The 26751-nt window shown below is 44.4% G+C and overlaps 1 long non-coding RNA gene across 2 annotated transcripts in view; it reads right to left on the bottom strand.

The window, feature by feature from the left end:
• The window catches only part of LOC139265184 (uncharacterized), a 106458-nt gene that overhangs the window by 8376 nt on the left and 71331 nt on the right, over positions 1-26751 (bottom strand). The window contains exon 4 of one of the 2 annotated variants that reach the window (XR_011593493.1): positions 26199-26614. The exons of the other annotated variant lie outside the window; for it this stretch is intronic. This is a non-coding gene — a long non-coding RNA (uncharacterized lncRNA). Of the gene's footprint in view, positions 1-26198; positions 26615-26751 lie in introns of those variants that run through there. 2 annotated transcript variants of the gene reach the window in all.

The raw sequence follows: 26751 nt of genomic DNA, 5'->3' as shown, positions 1-26751 counted from the left end.
AACACCCAGTCTAAGATGGCCTCCCCCCTAGTTGGTTCCTCGACATATTGGTCTAGAACACCATCCCTTATGCACTCCAGGAAATCCTCCTCCACCGTATTGCTTCCAGTTTTGTTAGCCCAATATATATGCATATTAAAGTCACCCATGATAACTGCTACACCTTTATTGCATGCACCCCTAATTTCCTGTTTGATGCCCTCCCCAACATCATTACCACTGTTTGGAGGTCTGTACACAATTCCCACTAACATTTTATGCCCTTTGGTGTTCTGCAGCTCTACCCATATAGATTCCACATCATCCAAGCTAATGTCCTTCCTAACTATTGCATTAATCTCCTCTTTATCCAGCAATGCTACCCCACCTCCCTTTCCTTTTATTCTATCCTTCCTGAATACCCTTGGATGTTGAGTTCCCAGCCCTGATCATCCTGGAGCCACGTATCTGTAATCCCAATCACATCATATCTGTTGACATCTAATTGCACAGTTAATTCATCCACCTTATTACGGATACTCCTTGCATTAAGACACAAAGCCTTCAGGCTTTTTTTTTTAACACCCTTTGTCCTTTTAGAATTATGATGTAGTGTGGCCCACTTGTTTCTTGCCTTTGTTTACTCGGCCTTCCACTATTGCTTTTTACCTTCCCACCATCTGTTTCTGACTCCATATTAATTCGCCCTGTCTCACTGCATAGGTTCCCATCCCCCTGCCATATTAGTTTAAACACTCCCAAACTGCATTAGCAAATGTTACCCTCAGGACCTCAGTTCCAGTCCTGCCCAAGTGCAGACCATCCCTTTTGTACAGGTCCCACTTCCCCCAGAACTGGTTCCAATGTCCCAGGAATTTGAATCCCTCCCTCTTGCATCACTGCTCAAGCCACATATTTATTCTAACTATCCTGCTCCCTCTACTCTGATTAGCACGTGGCACTGGTAGCAATCCAGAGATTACTACCTTTGAGATCCTACTTTTTAATTTAACTCCTAGCTCCCTAAATTCAGCTTGTAGGACCTCTTCCCGCTTCTTACCTACATCGTTGATACCTACATGTACCACGACCACTGGCTGTTCACCCTCCCTCTCCAGAATGCTCTGCAGCCACTCTGTGACATCCTTGACCCTTGCACCAGGGAGGCAACATACCATCCTGGCATCTCGGTTGCGGCCGCAGAAACTCCTATCTATTCCCCTTACAATCGAGTCCCCTATCACTATAGCACTCCCATTCTTTTTCCCGCCCTTCTGTGCAGCAGAGCCACCCATGGTGCCATGAACCTGGCTGCTGGTGCCTTGCCCTGGTAAGTCATCTCATAGAAACATAGAAACATAGAAAATAGGTGCAGGAGTAGGCCATTCGGCCCTTCGAGCCTGCACCACAATTCAATGAGTGCATGGCTGAACATGCAACTTCAGTACCCTATTCCTGCTTTCTCGTCATACCTCTTGATCCCCCTAGTAGTAAGGACTACATCTAAATCCTTTTTGAATATATTTAGTGAATAGGCCTCAACAACTTTCTGTGATATAGAATTCCACAGGTTCACCACTCTCTGGGTGAAGAAGTTTCTTCTCATTTCGGTCCTAAATGGCTTACCCCTTATCCTTAGACTGTGGCCCCTGGTTCTGAACTTCCCCAACATTCTCGGTTGCAGCCGCAGAATCGCCTATCTATTCCCCTTACAATTGAATCCCCTATCACTATCGCTCCCCCATTCTTTTTCCTGCTCTTCTGTGCAGCAGAGCCAGCCACGGTGCCATGAACTTGGCTGCTGCTGCTTCCCCCTGATGAGTCATCCCCCTCAACAGTACTCAAAGCGGTGTATCTGTTTTGCAGGGGGATGACCGCATGCTAAACATGCTATTCACATCATTCTCAGCATTGTGGATGCTCCAGACTGAATCCACCCGCAGCTCCAATTCCGCAACGCGGTCCGTCAGGAGCTGCAGGCAGATACACTTCCTGCACACGTAATCGTCAGGGACACCGGAGGCGTCCCTGATTTCCAACATAGTATCGGAAGAGCACAACTCGTGTCCGAGCTCTCGTGCCATGACTTAACCCTTAGATTCATTTAAATTGGCAACAGCAGTGTTAAATCTCCCCCAATAGTATCCAAAACAGTATATCTGTTTTGGAGGGAGATGACCGCAGGGGACTCCTGCACTACCTTCCTGCTCTTGCCTTGTCTCTTGGTCACCCACACAATGATGTCAGTATTTAAATCATTTCTGAACTTAATATTTCCAGAAAAGTTAAACTTTATTTTTTTTAATGCCTGTTATTGTCTAGTTTACTTTGTGTAGAGGAAAGTCCAATTTAGACTTTATGGGATATAGAATCATGGAGTGATAGAAATTAACATAGGAACATAAGAACAGGAGTCGGCCATTGAGCCCCTCAAGTCTGTTCCGCCATTCAAAGAGATCATGGCTGATCCGCGACCTAACTCCATATACCCACCTTTGGCCCATATCCCTTAAAACCATTTATTAACAAAAAGCTATCAATCTTAGATTTAACATCAGTTGCCATTTGTGGCAAAGAGTTCCAAACTTCTGCTACCCTTTGTGTGTAGAAGTATTTCCTAATTTCACCCCTGGAAGGTCTGGCTGTAATTTTTAGACTATGCCCCCTAGTCCTAGAATCCCCAACCAGCGTAAATAGTTTCTCTCTATCTACCCTATCTATTCTGATTCGGCCAAGCATTTCTGTGCTGGCCGAAAAAGAGCTATCCAACCTTATCCCACTTACCAGTTCTTGGTCCATAGCCCTGTAGGTTATGGCACTTCAAGTGAATATCCAAGTACTTTTAACTGTGATGAGGTTTTCTGCCTCTACCACACTTTCAAACAATGAGTTCCAGACTCCCAGCACCCTCTGGGTAAAAATAGTTTTACTCAGCACCCCTCTATTCCTTCTACTAATTAATTTAAATCTATTTCCCCTGGTTATTGACCTCTCTGCTAAGGCGAATAGGTCCTTCCTATCCACTCTATCTAGCCACCTCAGAATTTTATACACCTCAAGTAAGGCTCCCCTCAGCCTCCTCGGTTCCAAAGAAAACAATCCCAGTCTATCCAATCTTTCCTCATAGCCAAAATTTTCCAGTCCTGCCAACATCCTCGTAAATTGCCTCAGTGACCACAACTGTGTGCAGTACTGTACTGGTGGCCTTTCTACTGTTTTATACAGTTCCATCATAACATCCCTGTTCTTATATTCTATACCTGTCCTGCTATCTTCAGGAATCTGTGGACATGCACGCCAAGGTACCTCTGTTCCTCTACACTTCTCAGTAACCTTCGATATATTGTGTATTTCCTTGCCTTGTTAGCCATCCCAAAATGAATTACACAACAGTCCTCCGGATTGAATTTTATTTGCCACTTTGCTGCCAGTCCATTGATAGCTTCCTGCAGTACCTCACTATTAACTGCATGGCCAATTTTTGTACCACCTGCAAACATCTTAATCATTTCATCTACATTAAAGTCTAAATCATTGATTATATACCACAAAAAGCAAGGAACCTGGTACTAAGCCATGCGGACCCCACAGGAAACTGCCTGCCAGTCATAAAGACAACCATCAACCATTAGCCTTTGCTTTCTGCCACTGAGCTAATTTTGAATCCAACTTGCTACTTTCCCATGGATCCCATGGGCTCTTACTTTTGTGACCAGTCTGCCATTTGGAACCTTACCAAAAGCCTTGTTAAAATCCATGTAAACTACATAAAACTCATCGACCCACTTTGTTACCTCCTCAAAAATTTTAATCAAGTTAGTCAGACATGACCTTCCCTTAAAAAATCCATGCTGACTGTCCTTGATTAATCCGTGCCTTTCTAAATGATGATTAATATTGTCCCTCAGAATTATTTTCCAATTATTTGCTCACCACCGAGGTTAGGTTGACTGGTGTGTAATTACTCAGTCGATCTCTTTCTCCCTTTTTAAACAATGGTACAACGTTAGCAGTCCTCCAGTCCTCTGGCACCATGACTGTAGCCCAGCCAGAGGGGATTGGAAAATGGTGGTCAAAGTCTCTGCTATTTCCTCTCTTGCTTCTCTTAACAGCTTGAATACATTTCATCTGGGCCTGGCAATTTATCTAATTTCAGAGATGATAAACCCCTTAATACTTCCTCTTTCACTATGCTTATCTCATCTAATATTTTAAACTCCTCCTCCTTAACTACAATGTCTACATTGTCCCTCTCTTTTGTGAAGACAGACGCAAAGTATTCATTACGAACCATACCCACATCTTCTGCCTCAACAAACAGGTTACCTTTTTGGTCTCTAATAGGCCCTACTCTTTCTTTAGTTATCTTCTTGTTCTTTATGTATTTATAAAACACCTTTGGGTTTTTCTTGATTTTACTTGGAAATATTTTTTCATGCCCTCTCTTTGCTTTCCAAATTTCCTTTTTAACTTCACCACTATACTTTTTATTCTCCTCAAGGCTTTCTGCAATGTTTAACTCTTGGTATCTGACATAAGCTTCCCTTTTTTACCTACCCTCTATGCTCCTTGACATGCAGGGGGCTCTAGATTTAGGAGTGTCACCCTTTTTTTTGTGTGAACATATTTGCTCTGAACCCTCACTATCTCCTCCTTGAATGCCTCCCACTGCTCTGATACTGATTTACCTTCAAGTAGCTGTTTCCAGTCCACTTTTGTTAAATCACATCTCAGTTTAGTAAAATCAGCTTTTCCCCAATTGAGAACTTTTACTCCTGGTTTACCTTTGTCCTTTTCCATAACTGCCCTAATCTAACTGAATTATGATCACTACCAACAAAATGTTCTTCCACTGATATACCCTTCCTCCTGCGCAGTGTCATTCCCTAAAACCAAGTCTAGAACTGCCCCCTTTCTTGTTGGGTTTGCTGCGTATTAGCTAAAAAAAGTTCTCCTGAATGCATTTTAAGTATTCTGCACCCTCTTTTCCTTTTTCACTGAAGTTATCCCAGTTAATTTTAGGGTAGTTGAAATCCCCTACTATTACTGCCCTATTGTTTCAGCACTTCTCAGAAATGTACCTACATATTTGCCTTTCAATCTCCCTTTGACTATTTGGGGGTCTATAGTACACTCCCAGAAGTGTGATTGCCCCTTTTTTGTTTTTCAGTTTAATCCGTATGGCCTCATTTGATGATTCTTCTAACATATCATCCCTCGTCACAGCTGTAATTGAGGCAAGAAGTCCTCAGTGGGAAGAATTATGAACCAGCATCACTACAATTATTCCATGTACACTCATACAGTTAGCACAGACTTGCCCATGTATACAGGAATAATGCACATTGATTCACAGATCTATGGTATGCTTCTGTAAATTTGAAAGTGATGTCCTGACCTTAAGGGGGTAATTTTGGCATTGGGCAGTGGTATAAAATGACCGATAATAATTCAGCCGCCCGTTACACATCTCTCCATCATAGTCAATGGGTAGGTGGCTTCGAAATGATGCCTGCCATGGTGCCGGAAAGGCAGCAGCTGGAATGCTGCAGTCTGCATTTGAGGCTTCTCAGGTCTGAACTCCTAGAATTTGCCAACCACAAGCATCTCAAGGGTCCTCACTTGAGCCAGTCATGCTGAAGCCACGGGAGAAATCTCGGAAGGAGTAGTAGGAGAGTGAAACAAACATTTAAGAAAAGTATTATGGGCTGACACATGGGTGACAAATGATGTTAAGGTATTATTGTAATAGCCATCAAAGCATTTACCTTTTCTACATTTTCAAATTTTACTGTAGTGTGGTTTTATAGCAGGTTATGAGCCTCTATTGTCAGGATCTCATATGCCAGAGGATCTTTATTGTGGGTTGGAAGGCCTGTAGAGGAGATACTGAGGACTGCAAATGCTGAAGCGGATTGGGGAAAGGTTTGAGGGGAATAAGGAGATAAAGCAAACCACACCGCAATCAACTGATTCCAAGAATCTCGGCCTCGAAGCTGATGTTTGTACCCTTCATCTTCTGCTCCTTCCTCACCTTGGGCTGTTTCTTCCTTGTCAGACTCCTGGGCATTTGGCCAACAAATGGAGCAGGCAGACTGCCCGACAGGTGCAGCGGGGTGGGGGTGTTGCCGGTCGGTCCATTGTAATGACCGGGCCTCAGTGAAGTAGAGCCAACGAGCTGTTTGGCCAAACGTGTGTCTGGAGGGAGGTTGCCGGGATCGGGCTGGTACAATATGGGACGGCCCTTACAATGTAAGTCGATGGGCACTTTTTAGAGAATGTGGGGAATCTGGGGACAGCAGCAGCCCAAATTGTTTTTGTACTCCTGCTCCTTCTGGTCCCCAAAATAAGTTCTTAACTTACCTTGGAGAGTCTCTGGTTCTGGGCTGACAGCTTTTACTGTGTAGTGTCTCCACTCTCCCATCAGTGGCCTTGAAAATGGTTTGAGGGTCCTAACTAAATAATAGGTCCTTGATTTGCACAAATTGATGAGACTCCTACCTGAGTCAGGCGAGTGCCTCAGCTGCCCAGGCCTAAGATAGCCAGCGGTGGAAAAGAGTGGGAAATGGACCACTTTGATTTTTGCTCCTGTACTGCCCGGTTTCCGCCGGGTGGAGGGAATTAAAGTCCCATTTCCCCCTCCCGCCCCCAGTGGGACATCTTCACCAAGAACTGATCAACTCCCCCTCAATCTGACGCTGATGCTGCTGTTCGATAAGATTGATGTAATTGTTTGCATATTGGATTATTATTCAATACTAATTATGTGATAGCAAATAAGCATAATGATACACTAAAATTCCACTTATTTATAATTCAAGTATCAGGTTTTGACCACTCCTTCAAACATTTATATCTTTTTAAAGCAAATGTGGTTGTCAGTGTGTATTTGATAGCAGGGTAATATTCATTTATAAAAATGGGTTCACAAATTGCTCATATGTCTGTTTTGTTTTGCTTTATTGCATAATCAGCATTATGATGCATCTTATGACATTTAGATTCAATTACATCAAGGGACGAGGACTTAACACAGACTTTGATATTGAACTCAGTTCTCTCCTGCAACCATAAAGGGAAATATATTCAACATAGATATTGCTGTTGAAATCAAGTCCCTTCTTTTACTAACACTGAAATAAAAAATAGAAAAGTTAGTCACTGTGTCTTCAACTGAATTTGTACTTATGAGAAGAAAACAATGAAAAGAATCAGCAAGACCCAGAAGACTGGGAAAGTGAGTCTGTAGTTAAGATCAGGGATCATGAACAGTGTGATGGCAGGGTCATGATGCAGATGCATCAACTCAGTCGTGTCAGGACACTGAAGCAACAAAGCAGCATATTCTGGAAACTTGCCAAGGTGACCGGGTTTAAGGCTGGGTGAGTGAGTCAGCAGGCTGCAACACTGGGTCAGAGGCCTTGGGAAGGTGTGTCACAAGCTGACAGTGTCAGGAGGTTGAGAGGATAAGTCAGCAGAGAGGAAAGGTGGTGCAGAATAGAATTATGAAGTTGAGGCAGTGAGTTTGAAAGCCAACTGGCTGAGTCAATGAGTCAACAGGCTGAGGTAAGATAGCTAAAAGTTTTAGAAGTTTGAGAAAGTAACGTGGAAAATCAAGAATGTGCTATCTTTTAAGTAGTAAATCAAGAAGGTTGAGAATGGAAAATGGTACAACTAGAACACTGACAGCATAAGGTGACGGGGCCAGGAGGTTGAAGGAGCACTCTGGCAGATCCACGTGGTGCCACCAAATTGAAGTACAGAAAGGAAGAAGCAGGAAAAGGTAAAGTCATTCCTTTCACTGTATAACGCAGCTTCTCTCTATTTAATTATTACAAACACTTCTCAACTCTTCTGATTCTTCTTTAGTTAGAGACTCTGTGCTCAGTTACTTAAACCATCCATGTTTGTTTTCAGCCATGCTTCTAAGATGACCCAAGATTCAACCTTCCTTTTCAAAATAAATCAGCTATTTTCCCGCAAACTTGAACTGGAAAACAATGTAACAATGAATTAATTTAGGTGATAATAAAGCTGTTCTCTATACTTCGATTGACATAACCTAAGTACATTTATGTGTCTTCTGTTTTTATTTTATTGTTGAATTTTTGTATTAACCGACCAATCTGAATTTTGAAAACTGAATAATATTTTGACGGGTGGTAAAACACTAATATTGTAACTAATTCCAGGTAACAATATTTTAATGCAAGGTGGTAATCTGGCCCAAGAGAAAACTGGTCACAATGTACCCTAAGTCTTGACTTTTAATATTGACCCATTATTAGGATGACAAAATATTGATGCCTGTGATTAATTTTATACATGGATAAGTCATTAATTCATTTAATTGAATGGAATGCTTTGAAGATTTCTTTCCCAGACATGCCAAAAATTGGCTGCTGCTTATAATTGATAATTGTCCTTTTCTACTTGATAACCAGCAGTATTTTGTTTACCTCAAACAATGTAGAGCATGAACTTAAATTTCCGTATCCTTATGAAAATAAATGTTTTGGAGTACTTGTCAGGATGTAACAGAAAGGTGGATGCTCATAGGCCAGAAAGAGAAAAGAAGAGTTTGAGAGGAGGGCAAAGGAAGAGTTTGAAGTGGCTTTTGAAGGTATATAATGAGGAAAGTGACAAAATGAAGAGGTTTTGGGATAGTTCTAGAAGTTGATGTCTTTGTGGCTGAAAGAGTGGCCAATGATGGTGGATGATTAATCATAGAAACATCAGCAGAGAAGGAGGCCTGTCAATCCATCGAGCCATTGACCATGTTTGCTATACATTGGGGTAATCTACTGTAATCCCATTTCGCTGTTCTTTCCCCATGTCCTTTAATATGTTTTCTATTCAGCTGTGTAACTACTTCTTAAATACTGCTATTAATAAAGTTTCAATGGTCACTTCGAGGTCTGAATCTTACCAGCCCTGGTGGGTTTGGAGGTGGGCCCGCTGTCAAAATGGCCGTGATTGACAGTGTGATCCCGCTCTGAACCCACCTCCTTAACAGTTTCCAAAGTGCCAGGTCTGGCTGCGGTTCACAGACCCGACACCAAGTGGTGGACCAGCCAATTAACATCATTAAGAGGTACTTTAAAGGTATTTAAAAATAATTTTACCAGGTACTTATCATTTTTCCAAGATTTTTACAAGGTTCACATCCCTCAGGGAACACATCAGGTAAGTGTGTTGGGTTCTCAATGACTATCCATTGCTTTGACTAGCTGACAGCTGAAGTGGTATAAAACCTACCATTTCACAGCTGTTCATTTTACAGTCTCAAAAGCTGAATCCTTCAGGATTTGGAAGACATTTTTGAGCAGTGTGCAGGTTGGAAGTGTTTGCAGTGAATACTCTACCCACTGTCACCTCCTTGGAGCAACCTCTCTCACTATTGGCAGATCGGTTCTGTCATCTCAACTTCAGCTATCATCTATTTCATCAGCATCGGTGCCCTTGAAAAAATCTCACCTTGGTCCTCAGACTCCCATCACGATCAGCCTCAACACCAACATCACTAAACAAACCAGTATCACCCATAACAATACTAACCTTCTCCGCATGATGCTACACAGAACACAGAGAGCTGAAATTGCCCCTTCCAATCAGTGCCACATTAAGGCTGTGAGGAGCCTAAGGCTAATAGGAGGGAAGTGCCTATATATGTACTATATATTGCATACAATTCATAAAATCATCAAACAAATATAATTGAATATTTATCCAAATTTAACAACTAACAAAAATCAAAGCTATGTACATTAAACAAACTGCACCCAATTCAAACAGAGAATGGTTTCGTCCTGGCTTTAAACTGCGATATAAAACAAAAAATTCTCTTCAAACAAAGATTGGTTTCTGCCGGTTCACTCTCTGTGAAATGGTGGCACGGCCGCTCTTAAAGGGGAGCGTGCAATGCAGCGGCCATCATGTTATTTTTTTCCGTCGACCAGGTCAAGCCGACAATTATGCCCCTGGGTTTTGCTGGGCTGCCAACAGGCAGCCTGGCACCCCCTCTTGAGTGCCAGGCTTCTGGCCCAGCCGAAACCCTCCCTGGTGGCCCAGTGGGCCTAACTAAAATGAATGCTGAATTCACAGCGGCTCTCCCCTTTAACCGAAGGGGCAAGGCGGTGTGACCCGCCAGCACGATGACGTCATCAGTGCGGCACTGATGACAGACAGCTGCGGATACTCCGTCCCGCCCCCACTTCCGTCCCGCTTGTGACGGCCACTCTGCTCCACTCCCACTTCGGCCCCCATGATGATCGACTTACTACCCACTGGAAAAAAACCCTGAGGAGCTGAATTTCGCTGGATAGGCCACCGCATCTATTGCGGTGGCCAGAACACTTAAGAACTGGTAGGTGCACCCCGTTTCCGTCGAAGGGCAATTTCTACCCCAGGGCATCAGCACCCGACTACATTGCTGCCCGGGACGCAAGGGATGGCCTCACCATGGCCAGATTTACTTCACTTGATGCTATACACCCTGGCTGCCACATGATGCACACACCAACACCTTAAACCATCCCTGCAATGTCCAATCCATTCCTTTCACACTCAGCATTGTGAAGTGTACCCTTATGTCTGACCATTCACAACAACTCACTGAGCCACTTCCAAAGGTGCACACAAATCTATCTACAAACGCAAAGTGTTCAAAAAAAAGATTTCAATATTTGACAACACATTAGCAGAAACTCTACATGAACATTGGCTAAAATACCCAAGTGCCTACTATTGTGTGTTGTTAGTTGGTACAAGGATGAGGTGTGGTGTGGCTAGTGAGATGAGGATGCGATAATGTAGATAGAGAGGGATGGGTGGAGGTGCAAGGTAAGTTGGTGTAAGTAAGGTTGTGCATGAGTAGGGTAGGGAAGGCAGAGTGATGGGGAGGTGATGAGTGGCACAGCAGGATGAGTTTGAGTGCGGCTTTGCAGTAATGTTTCGTGATCCACTGAGATCATTGAAAGGTTTACGCCACTGCAGCCAGGTCCTCCTGATGACATCCTGCTTGTGCCCTCCTGTGCAATGTGCAACCAGGCTGCGTTGGTGTCCTGGGGAGTTCTCTTTCACCCATTGGAAAGGAAGAGAACCTCCCTACAAGCTGTGACTCACTCCATAAGCATCTGGAAGGAATCATGGGAGAGCCTAGATGCAGCCGTGCATCTTGTGCAATGCTTGTCAGTGTTTGCAGTAGCTCAATGCCTCAAGTAAAAGGAAGTTACTGTGGTGACATCATTTGATGATGTCATCAAATGACATCATCAAACCCACTTCTTTTTAATTGGCCGGGAACCTACAAGCCCAAGCTAGGGAAGATTCTTTTCACAGTGCGGGCTGGAGCCAGGAGCGTGATCGCAACCCACCACCGACCCCGACCACCCCGGACCTGCCACGGTTTGTGAAATTGCGGCACTATAATTGTTATGTCTTGGATAAGGAGTCAGACTAGATACTGCAAGCTCAAAGTAAGTGTGACCGTAGTCCTTTATTACAAATCTCAGAGTGCCTCTCCAGCCTGTGAGGCCTCCTAAAATATCGGTGCTCCCAAGGGATTGTGGGATCCCTTGGGACTCCAGGGGATAAGCCCTCTGGTGGTTAGACATGGTAATTACAGGTTTACATATATAACAAAACTCCCCCGCCCAAATTCAATAGTGTAACTATTTACAATGTGAGTCAATCTATGGACTTCCTTTCCCTGGTTGATCGTCTCGGTGCAAATGCTGGTGTTGGTGAATCGTTTGTTGGGCCTTCGCTGGGCTGCTGCGCAGCTGGCCTTGCTGGACTGCTGGGGGTGGTGAGTCTTGCTAGGCTGCTGCGGGTGATGGGTTCTGCTTCGTGGTCAACCGCTGGGTCAGTTGCCACTTGTGTGTGTGTTGGAGGATCGAAAAAGGTAGAGTCTATTGTGGGTTGTTCTGGATAGTCCGTAAATCTGAGTTTGGTTTGGTCCAAGTGTTTTCTGCAGGTGAGTCCATTTGCAAGTTGGACCACAAACCCCTACTCCCCTCTTTGGCCAAAACAGTGCCAGCAATTCACTTGGGACCTTGTCCATAATTCAACACAAATACAGGATCATTTACTTTAATTTTGTGTGATACATTTGCACGATCATGATATGTATTCTATTGAAGCCGCCTGCTCTCTACTTGTTCATGTAGATCAGGGTGGACTAACGAGAGCCTTGTCTTAAGTGCCTTTTTCATGAGCAGTTCAGCAAGAGGGACCCCAGTGAGTGAGTGGAGTCTTGTACGGTAACTAAGCAGGACTCGGGATAAGCGAGTCTGCAGTGAGCCTTCAGTTACCTTTTCTAGCTCTGCTTGATTGTTTGAACTGCTCGTTCTGCTTGACTGTTGGACGCTGGCTTCAACGGGGCAGACATGACATGTTTGACCCCATTGCGGGTCATGAATTCCTTGAATTCGGCACTGGTAAAGCACGGCCCATTGTCACTTACAAGGACATCAGGCAGGCCATGCGTTTTTCCCCAAGAATGGGCCTGCATAGTCAACACGAACCCTAGACCACGGTTTGGAGGTCCAAGACCATAAACTTAGTGGCACCTCCCTGGGTGCATTGCTTAACTGGAAGCATGTATTACATTTCTGCACACAGGACTCTAAGTCTGCATCGATACCGGGGATCTGGCTATCGTTTTCATCATTACAATACCTGGGTGGGTCCTGTGGAGATCACTAATGAAAGTGTCCCTGCCCTTTTTTGGCACAACTACCTGATTACCCCATAGGAGGCAGTCTGCCAATAGACATATCATCATTGCGCCGCTGGTACTGCTTTATTTCTTCCTGCATCACTAACGGGACACTAGACCAACTCCCGTGGAGCACACAGTTTTTTACTAAGGACAGTAAAGGGTCCTGGCTTGTCCAAGTTCTAATCTGTCGGGTGGTAACAGGTGATTGCTCACTCTCAAATGCTTCCATTACCATAACAAGGAAGAACCAGTGGAAGTGGTGTATTTGGACTTTCAAAAGGCTTTTGACAAGGTCCCGCACAAGAGATTGGTGTACAAAATCAAAGTGCATGGTATTGGGGGTAATGTACTGACTTGGATAGAGAACTGATTGGCAGACAGGAAGCAGAGAGTCGGGATAAACGGGTCCTTTTCAGAATGGCAGGCTGTTACTAATGGGGTGCCGCAGGGCTCAGTGCTGGGACCCCAGCTCTTTACAATATATATTAACGATTTTGATGAAGGAATAGAGTGTAATATCTCCAAGTTTGCAGATGACACTAAACTGGGTGGCGGTGTGAGCTGTGAGGAGGATACTAAGAGGCTGCAGGGTGACTTGGACAGGTTAGGTGAGTGGCCAAATACATGGCAGATGTATTATAATGTAGATAATTGTGAGGTTATCCATTTTGGGGGCAAAAATACGAAGGCAGAATATTATCTGAATGGCGGCAGACTAGAAAAAGGGGAGGTGCAACAAGACCTGGGTGTCATGGTTCATCAGTCACTGAAAGTGGGCACGCAGGTACAGCAGACGGTAAAGAAGGTAAATGGTATGTTGGCCTTCATAGCTAGGGGATTTGAATATAGGAGCAGGGAGGTCTTACTGCAGTTGTACAGGGCCTTCGTGAGGCCTCACCTGGAATATTGTGATTAGTTTTGGTCTCCTAGTCTGAGGAAAGACGTTCTTGCTATTGAGGGAGTGCAGCGAAGGTTCACCAGACTGATTCCAGGGATGGCTGGGCTGTCATATGAGGAGAGACTGGATCAACTGGGCCTTTATTCACTGGCATTTAGAAGGATGAGAGGGGATCTCATAGAAACATATAAAATTCTGACGGGACTGGACAGATTAGATGCGGGAAGAATGTTCTCGATGCTGGGGAAGTCCAGAACCAAGGGACATAGTCTTAGGATAAGGGGTAGGCCATTTAGGACTGAGATGAGGAGAAACCTCTTCACTCAGAGAGTTGTTGACCTGTGGAATTCCCTGCTGCAGAGAGTTGTTGATACCAGTTCAAGAGGGAGTTAGATATGGCCCTTACGGTTAAGGGGATCAAGGGGTATGGAGAGAAAGCAGGAAAGGGGTACTGAAGGAATGATCAGCCATGATCTTATTGAATGGCGGTGCAGGCTCGAAGGACTGAATAGCCTACTCCTGCACCTATTTTCTATGTTTCTATAACTAAATCTGCAGGCTGTGCTATCTCCACCCCGTTGGTGGGCAATGGCTGGTAGCCTACTGAGAGCATCGGCACAGTTTTCTGTACCTGGTTTGTGGCGGATGGCGTAGTTGTATGCGGACAACTTGAGCGCCCATCTCTGGATGCGGGCCGATGCATTCGTATTTATCCCCTTATTTTCAGAAAAGAGGGCTATAAGCGGCTTATGGTCGGTTTCCAATTCAAATTTGAGCCCGAACAGATATTGATGCATTTTCTTTACCCCATAAACACACGCTAACACTTTTTTTTCGATCGTACTGTTGGCCCTCTCGGCCTTAGACAGAGTTCTGGATGCATAAGCAACTCGTTGCAATTTCCCAAATTCATTAGCTTGTTGCAATACACATCTGACCCCGTACGACGGTGCATCACATGCTAGTAACAACGTTTACATGGATCGTACATCACAAGCAATTTGTTTGAATATAACAGCTTCCTAGCTTTCTCAAAGGCATTTTCTTGGTTTTTACCTCATACCCATTCATCTCCTTTACGCAGTAAAGAGTGCAGGGTTTCTAACAATGTGCTAAGACCCGGTAAGAAGTTACCAAAATAGTTCAGGAGTTCTAGAAATGACCGCAGCTCCATCACGTTCTGTGATCTTGGTGCGTTTTTGATTGCCTCCGTCTTCGAATCGGAACTCCACTTCAGGCATCAGGAAAACGCACTTCAAGCATTTTAGCCTGAGCCCCACACGATTAAGCCGACTAAGAACCTCCTCCAGGTTCTGCAGGTGCTCGACGGTGTCCCGACCTGTAACCAAGATGTCGTCCTGGGAGACCACGGTACGCGGAACCGACTTCAGCAAGCTTTACATGTTCTTCTTGAATATCGCCGCGGCCAATCGAATCCCAAATGAGCATCTGTTGTAAACGAAAAGACCTTTTGCGTGTTGATGCAGGTGAGGCCTTTCAAAGATTCCTCCAGCTCCTGCGTCATGTCGGCCGAGGTCAAGTCCAGCTTCGTGAACGTTTTCCCACCCGCCAGCGTCGCAAATACATCGTCTGCCTTTGGTAGCTGGTATTGATCCTGCAGTGAGAAACGTTTGATCGTTACTTTATAATCACCACAGATTCTGACGGTGCCATCTCCCTTGAGGACTGAAAAAATCGAACTGGCCCACTCATTGAATTAGATCGGTGAAATGATGCCCTCTCAGTGCAGCCTGTCCATTTGATCTCCACCCTCTCTCTCATCATGTAAGGTACCACTCTCGCCTTGTGATGGATGGGTCGCGCCCCCGGAATCGAATGGATCTGCACTTTTGCTCCTTGGAACTTCTCGATGCCTGCTTCGAACAGCGAGGGGAATTTGCTTAGACCTGGGCACATGAGGTGTCGTTGATGGACAAAAACACTCGGACGTCGTCCCAGTTCCAGCATATCTTTCCCAGCCAGCTCCTGATGAACAGCGTGGGGCCATCGCCCAGTACCACCCAGAGTGGTAAATCATGCACCGCTCCATCGTAGGAGACCTTTACAGTAGCACTGCCAATTACGGGAATCAGTTCCTTTGTATACGTTATAAGTTTGGTACGAATGTGAATCAGGACAGGCCTTGAAGCCTTGTTGCACCACAACTTATCGTAAGTCTTTTTACTCATTATGGATGGGCTTGCGACCATGTCTACCTCCATGGACACTGTGAGTCCATTTAATTCAACCTTCAGCATTATCAGAGGACACCTTGTGGTAAATGTGTGTACCCCATATACCTCTGCCTCATCGGTCTGAGGCTCTGGTTCGTCATGATCCACCGTGGATCTTTACTCCTCTGCAACATGGTGGTTTGCAGGATTAGCAGGGTTTGCAGCTCGCCTGCACATACATTAGAGATGTCCGCTTTTCCACAGCCCTTGCAAACGTATCCTTTGAAGTGGCATGAATGCAATCGATGATCACCCCCGCAGCGCCAACAAGGCATTAATTGCCTTGTATTCACCACCCTTGATGGCGGACTCTGAGTCATCTGCAGACATGCAGCTGTAGGCGTGTAAGTCCTGCCACGTACATTTCGATTCGAAAACAACATTACTTTGTTCACAGTACTTGCAGTAGCACTGGAGTGCTGGGAAATTTGTTTGGTATTGTCACTGGTGGAGATAAACGCCTGGGCTGTCGCTATGGCTTTACTCAAGATTGGGGTCTCTACAGTCAAAAGTTTGTGAAGTATTACTTCATGGCCAATGCCAAGTACAAAGAAGTCCCTGAGCATATGCTCCAAGTGTCCTCCAAATTTGCAATGTCCTGCAAGGCTCTGGTGATGTAGCTCACCACTTCCTGACCTTCAGACCTCTTGTACGTATAGAACCAATACCTCGCCATCAGAACGCTTTCTTTCGGGTTTAGATGCTCCCGGACCAGTGTGCACAACTCATCCTACCACTTGTCTGTGGGTTTTGCTGGAGCGAGCAGGTTTTTCATGAGACCATACATTGATGCCCCACAAATGGTGAGGAGGATCGCCCTTTATTTGGCAGCGTTCCCTTCTCCTTCCAGCGCATTGGCCATGAAGCATTGGTCACGTTGCTCCACGAAGGTTTCCCAATCATCTCCCTCTGAAAATTCTCTAGAATGCCCATAGTTCTCTGCATTGTTGCATTGGGATTCGTCATCTGTTTCTCGTCGCCAGTTGTTATGTCTTGGTTAAGGAATCAGACTAGATACTGCAAGCTCAAAGTAAGTGTGACCGTAGTCCGTTATTACAGATCTCAGAGTGCCTCTCCAGCCTGTGAGGTCTCGTTATATACAGGTGCTCCCAAGGGATTGTGGGATCTCTTGGGACTCCTGGTGATAAGCCCTTTGGTGGTTAGACATGGTAATTACAGGTTCACATACGTATCAATAATCTAATAACCTTTTGTGTAAAAAAAAACCTTCTAAACGCCCTCTTTATGCTTTTTAGTATTAATTCCTTTATTACCAGTTCACTCAATCTGCAATGATGATCTTTATAAGAGAATATTTCGGCCATAGTTGGAGGCTTGAGTGCAGGTTTGGCCATCACATTATCGAGTGGATGTTGGAGCCATGGAAATATTAGGAGGATACCTGCGATCAAAGTAATGATTATGGATTTGAAAAAAATGAATGTTCACTATTTACCCTTTCAAAACTTCTGGGCAGATAATGGGGGCAAAAAGGATTAATTTCAGGGCACAGCATTCTGCGCCAGATTTGCACATGCATAAAGGGCGCCACCATATTGATCAATATGGCTTTTCATAAGGGGCCTTGCAGAAATTGGTTTGGATTGGGCAAGCCTGCATTGCTTGGGATTCTTAAAACAGTCGCTGTGGCCTAAGCAACAACCATCACCAAAAGTTCCTGTGAAGCCAGTGGAAGCAGGATTGTCCCCCCATAACACAGTCCTTGTGATCGCCTCGCTCCCCCAACCCGCTATTATCATTCCAATCTTCTCTCCCTGGACTTACCTTCATCTTAAACAAATGCAGCATCTGCCTATGGAGGAGTTCATGCAAAAAAAAATTAATTGGGACCAACTTTAGGCTGGCCTCAAGACTCCAGTTTTGGCAGATGCTGTCGATGCACTGCTGGTTATGGACCCAAAAATGGATCATAACCAATTTTCACCCTGAAGAGCTTCTCACGCTTGGCAATGCAAGTGAATGTGAAGGGGGCCGATAAAGTGATTCAAAGTGTACAAAGTGTGGTCCATTTTTAAGTCTAAGACCCGTGCTGCATTGACAGCATGGACCCCAATCGGGCAGGCCAGAAATTGGGTCTTGGGCTGCATTTCAATAATCTAGGCAAGCAGCTCATCCACTTAAAGAAATCACTATCGGGTTGCAGCAGGTTAGGTCTGGGAGGGAGGGTGGAGTGGCAACTGATGGGGGACATCGATGGCATGCTCTGGAGTCGGAGGGAACACTCCTGCCCTTCCTGGCTCCAGCAATGATTACTGATACATTTTTTTTTAAAGTTATATTAGGCTCAATTTCCCCCAATTATCTGCATTGTTTTTTTTGGAGTAAATAAAAATCTCCAAGTTTCCCCAGAGTTTCTGTGCCAGCATAATTCAGTTAGGTAGGATTTTATTCGATTAAGATTTTGTTGCGTCATCGGGGGCGTAACCTGATGTTGGCGCCAATTTTTTAGATTTAAGCAAGTTTGGCCAACTTACATTTTTCCTAGGATGGCATATGTGACCACTCCGAAAAAAACTTCTGGATACTTAAGAAAAAGCAGTGCACATTATAAAATCGGCACAGAAAGGCACCATTGTTTTTAGCCAAAGTTTTGGAGGGAGTCAAGAAAGTAAAGAATATGCATCATAAATGTTAATTTTTTTAAAGTCAAAAAGGAGAAATTGAAAGTCTAATGCAATTTTTTTAATTTTTGATTTTTTTCAAAATACCACCCCACCACCAAACGTCTCCTCGCCGGGCTCGAGGGTCGGAGCTTCGGTCAGCAGAATCGATCCCTCGCCCGGACACAGCGTCTCGGGGCTTGGCTTCAAAAGAAGCCCGAGGTGGGGGAGGAAGCCGAACTGAACTGCCAGCCACTTATACAAAGGCTGAGAACCCTTAGGCTATAAATGATCAATTTCTAAAAGCTCTGTTTTCATCCTCAATACTGTCCGCCTCAGCAGCTTCAAAAGAAGCCCGAGGGGGGGGGGGATGGGGGGAGGGATGGGGCGAGTACCGAGCCCCCTGTGACCGGGTGAGGGAATGATTCTGCTGGCTGATGCTCCAACCCTCGAGCCCAGTGAGGAGAGGAGAGGTGGTGGGGTGCTACTTTGAAAAAAAATCATAAATTGAAGAATTGCATTTGACTCTGTTGCCCCAAATGTCTACATAGAACGCCTAGCTTCCTGTTCTAAGCAAGCTTATTGCATATGCACAGCCCAGGGTCTGGCCCATACTAGGGTGTGCACCTTGGAGAGAGAGAGAGAGGAAAGAAGAGCTTTGAGTGCTGTGTCCTGCTGTTTTGAGGTTGTGGCAAAGCTACAATTTAATTATGGGAGCAATATTGACAATGCCATACCTCATGCAAGCCTTCTGCATGATGGTGCTGTGGAGGAGAAGATTAATTAGGCAGCATCACCTGAGGACCTCAGAGCACGTAGGATGATGGGCAGGAGCCTTACCCACATCGGGTATATCGAGACAGGCATCATACTTGCACCTGAGTGATGCAGACTGTGTGAGACCGCAGATTTTCCGCAAAGAAGTTGTAACCGAGATCTGTGAGTTAATAAAAGCAGACCTGCAACTGAGAAGCATCAGGAGGTCTGCTTTGTCAGTTGAAGTAAAGGCTACAGCTGCACTTTCATTTTATGTATCTGGATCATTCCAGGCCACAACTGGGGATGTGTGCGCCATTTCTCAACATGTAACACATATCTGCATTCGGCAGGTGACAGCTGCATTATATGTACGGAGAAATGACTACATAAAGTTCCCCATGACCGCCCAGGCAATGCGTGAAAGGGGCTGTGGACTTCACCAGGATTGCTGGCTATATCAAGGTAAACGGCTGCATTGATGTACCCACATCGCCTTATGAACACCTTTGGAGGATTCCAAGATGTACAGGAACAGAAAAGGCTTCCACTCCATAACGACATGCATCGCATCATGATAGTTGATGCGAGATACCCTGGCAGCACCTATGATGTGTTCATCCTACGCGAGAGCGCTATATCTGCCATGTTTCAGCAGCAGCCAGAAGGGCGGAGCTGGCTGCTGGGGGACAACGGGTACGGCCTCGCCACCTGGACCTGGCTCATGACACCCTTATGCATAACCCAGACGGAAGCTGAGCAGGAATACTACATGTCGCTCATTGCGCAGCATAATAGAGAGCACGATTGGCATCTTGAAACGTTTCTGATGCCTGGACCATTCTGGCGGCCATATCTAAAAGGCATTATTGTGATAAATATTCAATAGGGACAATAATAAGCGTTTCACCCTGAAAGCATTTTTTTTTAATCATTCATTCATGGGATGTGGGTGTCGCTGGCAAGACCAGCATTTATTGCCCATCCCTAATTGCCCTTGAGAAGGTGGTGGTGAGTTGTCTTCTTGACTGCTACAGCCTGTGTGGTGCAGGTACTCCCACAGTTATGGAGGGAGTTCCAGGATTTTGACCCAGAGATAATGAAGGAACGGCAGTATACTTCCATGTCAGGATGGTGTGTAACTTGGAGGGAACCTCCCACAGCGCTGACTTTGTCGTAGCGGTTTGGTGCAACTGAGTGGCTTCTTAGATCATTTCAGAGGGCAGTTAAGATTCAACCACATTGCTGTAGGCTTGGAGTCATATGAAGACCAGACCAGGTAAGGATGGCAGATTTCCTTCCCTCAAGGACATTAGTAAATGAGATGGGCATTTGTGACAATTCGGTAGTTTCATGGTCACCATTATAGATACTAGCTTTTTAATTTCACATTTATTGAATTAATTGAATTTAAATTCCTTAAGCTGCTGTGGTTCAATTGGAACTCTCATCTCCAGATTATTAGTCCAGGCCTCTGAATTACTAGTCCAGTAACATAATCACTATGCTACCATAACTGTTTCTGGTTAGATATACTGGGGTGGAAATTCGGATGTGCCTCTGTTCCGGCGTTAATCCAGGCAGAGCGGTAAATTTTGCACCAGCAAATGGTTTGTGTCTGCCGTGTCAAAATTCATCAGTTGGGCGCTGAGATTGGAGCGGAGCGCCAAGGAAGACATTATACATCTTTTAGGGCGCTAAGCCAGCTGAGCAAGTGAAAATCCTGCGCTAAACAGCCGGGCTCAGAGTGACCAAAGAGAGGCCTCGGGGGAAAAAATTCTGAACAAAAAACACCAAAAATATTCCCAATAAATAATTCACCCCACCACACTATGGCTCCAAGTTTCCACACGCGGCAAAACAGGCGCCCCTCTGAGCTGGCCGCCCATTTTTCGCGCCGAAAACCGCGCCTAAAAAATAAAGCGCCATTCTCGAGCGCTTTGCAGCTCGATGTCAGCTTGGCACGGCGCCCAGGGGGCGGAGCCTACCACTCGCTGATTTTGTAAGTAGGAGGGGGTGGGTACCATTTAAATGAGATTTTTTCGTGCCGGCAACCCTGCGTGTGTGCGTTGGAGCGTTCGCGCACGCGCAGTGTGAAGAAAACATTGGCACTCGGCCATTTTTGTAGTTCTTTGTAGCTGTTTAATTTTTAACATTTTTTAATAAAACCACATTGCCCTTCCATGATCAGCACTGAGGCTTCTTGCAGCAGTGAGAAGGCGGCAGGAAGCCTCAGAAGTTGAGGCAGCCGTTTCCCGACGGGCCCGACCAACGGCAGGGGGGCCTCCCCGCCCCCCCCCCTGCCATCGGGAATGGCTGCCTCAACTTCTGAGGCTTCCTGCAGCCTTCTCCCTGCCTGTCCCCCGCTGCCATCGGTCGGGCCCTCACTGCCTCCTCCCCCGCCCTGCCGTCGGGAACGGCTGCCTCAACTTGTGAGGCTTCCTGCAGCATTCTCCCTGGCTGAAGCACTTTCACACAGGTAGGAACATGGTTTATTTAATCTTTTCTTTGCTTATAAATTTTTATTCAGGTTGGAATTATTTGTATAATATTTGTATAAGTATAAATAAGGATTTATTGTGGAATGTAATGACTTCCCTACCCCCCCACCCCCCCCCACCTCGTTCCGGACGCCTAATTTGTAACCTGCGCCTGATTTTTTAATGTGTAGACAAGGTTTTTTCAGGCCTACAAAAATCTTCACTTGCTCCATTCTAAGTTAGTTTGGAGTACGTTTTCACTGTGGAAACTTTCAAATCAGGCGTCAGTGGCCGGACACGCCCCCTTTTGAAAAAAAAATTCTGTTCAAAAGTGAAACTGTCCTACCTGACTTGAACTGCAGAAAACTTAAACGTGGAGAATTGCGATTTCTAAGATACTCCGTTCTCCACCAGTTGCTCCTAAAAATCAGGAGCAAATCATGTGGAAACTTGGGGCCCATAAATGTAAAAAAAAAATCAATCACACTTACCTCAGGTCGTCATTACTTACCTCACTGTGGCTGCTTCAGCTTGGAACATCCGTTTCCACAGGCATTCCCACCAGGACGCTCTATGGAGTGCTATGGGTCGGGTGCAATCCAAATATCGAGCCGGTGTCACAAACTGGGACGTTGCACACCGGCTCGCCACCTCCATGCGGTAATGCTCCGCGCCCCCGCAAATCCGGCATCGGATGTCTCGGTGGGCGCTGGAAGCTGGCCGCCCGCCCGGAAGTGCTTGCCACTGCCATTGCCGCCTCTCCAGGTGCTAACAAGGGCGGCATAAGACTGGAAATCCAGCCCACTTATTGTACAGCATTAGTACTGTGGAAGTGAACGTTTTGAATTTTAAGTTGTTAATAAAGTAGTTAAATAGATCTATACCATTAATTTAGATATGTAGTTGGCAAGGACTCAGAAAATGAAAGGTATATACTAGAAGTACATAGAATCATAGAATGATACAGCACAGAAGGAGGTCATTCAGCCTATCGTGCCTGTGCCAGCTCTTTGGTAGAGCTGTCCAATTAATCCCACTCCCCTGCTCTTTCCCCAGCACTGTAATTTTTTCCCTTCAAGTATTTATCAAATTTTCTTTTGAATGTTACTATTTGTGGTATATTCTCTGCGACATCACAACACACTCAGACTATAAGATGGCTCCATTCCTGTTTATTCTTATAAACAGCAATGGCTGCATTCCCACAGTAGTCCACTAGGTGGAGCAGTTGTCCACTAAATGGAGCTATATATTACACTATTAAATCTTGTTCCACCACCTTTTCAGGCAGTGCATTCCAGATCAAAACAATTAGCTGTGCAAAACAAGGTTTCCTCATGTTGCCTCTGGTTCGTTTCCCAATCACCTTAAATCTGTGTACTTTGGTTACCAACCCCTCTTTATTTATGAGTTTGAACACCTCTATCAAATTTCCTCTTAACCTTCTCTGTTCTAAGGAGAACAATTCCAGCTTCTCCAGTCTTTTCACATAACTGAACACAGTAATCCAGCTGAGGCCTAACCAGTGTTTTATAAAGGGTTCGCGTAACTTCTTTGCTTTACTCTATTCCTCTATTAATAAAGCCAAAGATTCCATATGCTTTCTTAACAACCTCCTTAACTTGTCCGACCATCTTCAAAGATTTGTGTACACACCATCAGCTCTCTCTGTTCCAACACCCCTTTAAAATTGGGGGGTGATTATTTCCACAGTGTTCTGAATCCCACTGCGCATGCGCCCCCATGTGATGCTGCACATGTGCACTCGATCTGGTCACACAAGTGCACTCGACATTGGGACAGCTGTGGCATGAGGGGTATGCTTTCCTTGGCTCCTGGTAGAGAAGGTCAGGGGGTCAGATGGGGGGAGGGGGCAGGGTCAGGGCAATGTGGGGGGGGAAAGAGGTGCTTGGAGAGGAGAGAGAGGAGCCCGGAGAGGGGAGAGAGGAAAGGGGAGCTTGGTGAGGGGAGCTCAGAGAGGGGAGAGGGGAGCTCGTAGAGGGAGGAGACCATAAGAACATAAGAATTGGGAGCAGGACTAGGCCATACAGCCCCTCAAGCCTGCTCCACCATTCAATAAAATCATGGTTGATCTTCGACCTCAACTCCACTTTCCCGCCCAATCTCTAGATCCCTTGATTCCCTTAGCATCCAAAAATCTATCTATCTCAGTGTTGAATATACTCAATGATTGAGCATCCCCTTTGGGGGAAAGAATTCCAAAGATTCACAAACCTCTGAGTGAACAAATTCCTCCTCATCTCAGTCTTAAATGGACAACCCCTTATCCGGAGACTGTGCCCCTGGTCCTAGATACTCCAGCCCGTGGAAACAAACTCTCTGTAAATACCAGCCAAGGACAACTATAATTAGAATTGCAGAATGCTTTAACAGAGGATCTTCATAAAGCTAACTATACTTCCATATTCCGTAGTTTGCCATGACTGGATCAAATTAAACATTGCAGGGTTGTCTACAGCAGGCAGCATCAAATGACACATTCCAGACAAACTGTTGGGGGTGTCTTGTCCTCCAAGAGGACCAATTAGAAATCTGGTGTTGCAAATAGATGCAGCCTTAAAATTGTGCCATTGAGTTCATATTGCCTCTCTTCATTCTTTGTACCAAAATGTATCACTTTACACTTTTGTGTGTAAAATGTCATCTGCCATGTGTCTGCCCATTTTACCAGTTCGTCTATGTCCTCCTGAAGAGTGTTACTATCCTCCTCTTTGTTTAATGTATTTCTGAGTTTTGTATCATCTGCAAACTTTTAAATGATGCCGTATAAACCCAAATCTAGTTCGTTAATATTTATCAAAAAGTGCAGTAGTCCTAATACCAACCCCTGTGGAACACCACTGTACACTTCCCTTCAGTCTAAAGAACAGCCATTCACCACTACTCTCTGCTTTCTGTCCCTCAGCTAATTTTGTATCCATGCTGCCACTGTCCCTCTAATCCCACGGGCTTTAATTTTGCTAACATGTCTATTGCGTTGTACTTTGTCAAACGCCTTTTGAAAGTCCATGTAAAAAACATCAACTGCACTTCCTTATCAACTCTCCGTTACTTCATCAAAGAACTCGAACAAGTTAGCCAAACATGTCTTGCCTTTAAAAAAATCTGTGTTGACTTTCATTTATTAACCCATACTTTTCCAAATGCCAATTAATTTTTGCCATAACCAACATTAAGCTGACTGGCCTGTAGTTGTTGGGTTTATCCCTCTCCCCTTTTTTAAACAGCAGTGTAAAATTTGCAGTCATCTGGCACCACCCCACATGACTCATGGAGAGCTATAAATATCAAGGGAATGTTAAGGAGTGAGAGTTGCAATTGGAAAACTGCATTGAAACATAGAGTGACATCAATTAAAAATAAGGTTACGTTTTATAATAGGGCATGGACACGATGGGCCAAAATGGCATCCTTCTGCACTGTAAATTTCTATGTTTCTTTCTATGTTTTTAAACCAGAGTGAGTGAATTTGTCTTTCCTATCAAGTGGCATTTGCCAGATCTTTAAGACTGTGATTGTATTTCTTTGTCTTGCAGAAATAAACGGCCTCATTCATATTTCTGTAATATGGTATGGGGGAAATCAGTAAATTTGGTCGAAAATATAGACAATGTCATGTGATTAAATGCTGTTATAATGGATGTAAAATGTATTTCTCTAGAATTAAGCAGACAGGCTATGTGACTAAATGCAGAGCAGCACTACACTAAAAGAAAGAATGGAGAAGCTTGTTTGTCATTGTTGTCATCTTTTTGTTGTCATCTTTTTATGTATATAAAAGGCTGATTCTAATGGCAGCCATACTGAATTGCAAGACTGAATGGGCAGAACATTGCAAATATCGTCAGTTTTATCTTGATTGCAATGGAAGTTATTAAAGTGTAAAAATAGTATTCTATTCAGAGCTGCTGCCTGCCTCTACATAGAAAGCAATCGTGCTTGCACACTGCAACATGCAGACTACTTGATGAATTCAGGGAATGGATGCTTGCATAGACTGCAAGTACATCTGACATGGTTCTTCTTTCCACCAACATCGGAGTCCATTCAATGGTTTTTTTATTTGTGAAAAATAAATTATGTCAAGTTTCATACACCCTCAGTCTGATTCTGTTGCTAAATTATGTTTAGCCATATTGGAAACTCCCCTTCAAAATTAATATCCCCTTAATATTTTTAATAAGCACACAATTATCAGGAAAATGTTAAGTTCCCTTTCAAGAATCTATGACATTTATTACTTGTTTAGTCCTGTAAATGGCAGTCCTCGCACAGCAGTCATATTGGTTTTCATTTATAACTCACTGATGAGGACATTTTATAATTTATGGTATTGAAAAGCAGACTGTGCAAAGTTGAAAAGGTTACCTATTGCCTCACATTTTCATTTTATGTATTATCACAACCTATCTGCCAATCTTTGCTCCCAGTGACTCACACTGACTAGCAGCTTAGTTATTTTATATTTTATTTTAGAACTGGCATTACAGATTAACATTTTCATTTTGTTTCTCTTTGGAATAGATGTATTACGTGCAAGTAAACACCCCTACAGTCATGTTTCTTGTTCCTTGAGTCACAGTACAAAAAGACAGCTCAAGTTAAATTCCCTTAAGGGTACCCATAGCAAAATAATGTATAATATCAATAACTAGATCTTGTTTCAGAGCAGCTGCCTAAAGAGATTTGTGCCCTTTACAAATAGAAAGCATAAACATCCCAAAGCAAACATATAAACAGATGGACATGTATGTGACTGTCATGATCGTCCATCAAATTTCTTCTTCCCCGCTGGTTATGTTTATTTTTTCCTCTTTTCTAATTGGTTATTTTCTACATTGGTCCATTGTATTCACAAATAATATTGTGCACACCTTTCCATTTTCTTCCTCAGTCACATTCTGCAAAAACAAAATTCTCAGAGATGAAGTCTTTGTGACAGTTCCTCACCTACCCTGCAATATATCCTTTTCAAACAATTCTATTCCATATAAGTACTAACAAGGTAAACATGACCTAACCCAGGTTTGTCTCAGTT

The sequence above is a fragment of the Pristiophorus japonicus genome, chromosome 6 (assembly GCF_044704955.1).
Source record: "Pristiophorus japonicus isolate sPriJap1 chromosome 6, sPriJap1.hap1, whole genome shotgun sequence".
Classification (NCBI taxonomy): Eukaryota; Metazoa; Chordata; class Chondrichthyes; family Pristiophoridae; genus Pristiophorus; species Pristiophorus japonicus.
Note: the sequence above shows the minus strand (reverse complement) of the source record. Positions and strands in the feature narration are given on the sequence as shown.